This window comes from Suncus etruscus, chromosome 13 (genome assembly GCF_024139225.1).
Source record: "Suncus etruscus isolate mSunEtr1 chromosome 13, mSunEtr1.pri.cur, whole genome shotgun sequence".
In the NCBI taxonomy this organism is placed as follows: Eukaryota; Metazoa; Chordata; class Mammalia; order Eulipotyphla; family Soricidae; genus Suncus; species Suncus etruscus.
This window is the reverse complement of record NC_064860.1, coordinates 79,600,855-79,603,888: the sequence shown is the minus strand read 5'-3', so window position 1 is coordinate 79,603,888 and position 3,034 is coordinate 79,600,855.

The window sequence follows — 3,034 nt, the reverse complement described above, 5'->3', positions numbered from 1 at the left end:
GCGCTAGCCTTGGATGGACCGCGGTTCGATCCCCCGGTGTCCCATATGGTCCCCCAAGCCAGGAGCAACTTCTGAGCACATAGCCAGGAGTAACCCCTGAGTGTCAAACGGGTGTGGCCCAAAAACCAAAAAAAAACAAAAACAATAATAATAATAATAATAATAATAATAATAATACTTACCTGAGGCAGTCTGTCATTTGGGGGGAAGGAGGGGGAGCACACCTGGTGGCTCCAGTGGTTACTCCTGGCTCTGCACTCAGAAATTGCTCCTGGCAGACTCAGGGGACTGTATCTGATGCTAGGGATTGAATCCAGGTCCATTCTGTGTTGGCAGTATTCAAGGTAAATGCCCTACCACTGTGCTATTACACCGGCCCCCAGTCTATCATTTTGTTTGTTTGTTTGTTTGTTTTGTTTCTGGGCCATACATGGTACAATGGTGCTCAGGGCTAACTCTTGGTTTTGTACTCAGAGATCATTTCTGGTAGTTTTTAGGGTCTTTAATGTGGTGCAAGGCAAGTATCCTACCCATTGTACTATTGCTCTGGCCCTTCAATTTGTTTCATTTTTTTTTTTTTTTTCAGGGACCCCACTTGGCAGTACTCAGGGCTTACTCTTAGGTCTGCTCAGGAATCACTCCTGGTGGCCACATGTGTGTAAGGGATGAAACTGTGCCCGACCCACTGTCCAATACAGCACATTCAAATAGTATTAAAAAAATCAAATGTGAGCAGCGTATCAAGGAGTTTCCCAACAGGTTCAGTATTTGTTAGACTCACAGTTTATTTATTACAGTGAAAAGAAAACAATGCTTAATTCCTCAAGCAACTAGTTATGGCAACATGTAACTTGTTCTGAAAGCTCAGTGGACACTCAAGTACTTAGGGGTTTAACTGGGACCTGGTTACACATAGATAACTTGCCTGCCTGGCACATCCCAAAATTTTCAGAGGGAAAGAAAGCTGGTTTTCAGTATAAACACTTTGTAGTTCAGACACAGCGTGTTACTCTTTTTTGTTTGTTTGTTTGGTTTTGGCCACACTCAGCAGTGCTCAGGGGTTACTCCTGGCTCTACTCTCAGAAATAAGTCCTAGCAGGTTCTGGGGACCATATGGGATGGCGGGGATCAAACCCAGGCCTGTCTTGGAGCTGGCTGAATGCAAGGCAAACGCCCTCCTGCTGTGCTATCACTCTGGTTCCCTCCATGTGTTACTCTTTATCAGTCAGTGATGGTGGGAATTCTTCCAAAATCTTAAGTTTCCAGCTATCAGCCTGAAGCTGACCTTTTAGAGGAATTCAAGTTACTAACTACTGTGCTACCAGAGCTCTTTTCAGAATCTGTGCTCATGTCTCCTCATGTTTCTGGGCTCCAAGTACTAGCAATGCAACTCACTGAAGCCTAAATCAAACTATTCTATTTAACTTCAAAGGGAGAGGAAACTTAGCATCTCCTCGGTAAACCTTTATCTTCAGTGCAAGAGCTTCCTATCAAATTTGTATTAGTTTTTGCCCATGGACTTTTGTTTCCTTACCAAATGGACTTAATTAATCTGTCAAAGGAACAGAGCTAGCTGGAGAATCAAAATTTAGAAGCAGAAATGAAACATTTAGAGAATTTTACACTGTTCCAGTTTGTTCAGCTTACACTCAGGTTGCATTTTACATAAATTAGTTGTTGCTGTGTTTAACACATTGGTTCTGGGAATGTGCTTTCTGAGCTAGATTTTTTTTTTTTAAATCTCAGTCAGCATTGTAGCTGATGCATAGTTTAGTGACAGTAACAAAACAAAAGAATATTTTTGCATTTCTGACAACCCAGCAAAATAAGCAACCTTACAATTTCCTGAGCTCTTAACTGAGGGTGGGGTGATGGTGCTGGTGGGGAGGTGATTTTTCTGAAATGGCCTTTCTGAACCCTTTTATTTGGGGGTGGGAAGGCTTCAGGAACTCCTTTAAGAATGTGGTAAGGGGCTGGAGTGGTAGCACAGCTGTAGGGCATTTGCCTTGCACATGGCTGACCCAGGACGGACTCAGGTTCGATTCCCAGTGTCTGATATGGTCCCCCAAGCCAGGAGTGATTTCTGAATGCAGAGCCTGGAGGAACCCCTGAGTGCCGCCAGGTGTTGGCCCAAAAGCCTAAAAAAAAAAATGTGTTAAAAGGGATGCCCTTACTCTACCAGATTAAAAATAGCCCTTCAGTAGAATATTGCAGTTTTAGGAAAGTGTTATGGTTTGATGACCACTTCAGAACGCCAAATGAAGGCCATCTGAATGTTGGTACTCATGACTAGGTCTAGTTATGAGGGAGATTCGGTAGTAAGAGACAGATGTTTGTGCATTAATGTTGGAGAAGTGCTGTCAGATGTCAATGATGCTAGTTTAGTTTATTGTGTCAGTTTAATAGTTATGCCTTTGTAGGTTCTTACTGTTTTGCTTTATGGTGTAACCTGATAAAATGGCAGTTTTCAGAAATAAACTCAGATTTGTAAGAGGTGTTTCTTTAACCAGAAGACTGGAAGTCAGCAGTGTGGGACTCCGTCCACCGGGTGACACTACTGGGCTAGGCCGAATTGTTCTCAACAGGGAATGAGGAGCACTTGGGCAGTGGACAGCATTTTGGTGTTTTCTCAAAACGTTGAAATTTAGAGGACACTAATTAGATTTGGGATCTGGTGCTGATTGAAGCCAAATTCTTGTTTGTTTGGTTTTGGGTCACACCCGGTCACAAGCTCAGGGGTTCCTCCTGGCTCTGCACTCAGAAGTCGCTCCTGGCAGGTACAGGGACCATATGGAATGTCTGGATTCAAATTGTGGTCCTACCTAGGCTAGCGTGTGCAAGGCAGAAGATGCCTTACAGCTTGCACCATTGCTCTGGCCCCTAGATAGAAATGTTTACTAAAGTATGAGCCAGGTCCTTGGGAATGAGGTGTGAGTTAGGTTTATGCAGATAGATGGAAATGCTGCTAAGGGGGACACAGCATCTTCACTATTGTAAACATAACCACTTGGGCTTTATTCTTTTTTCAGGCTTG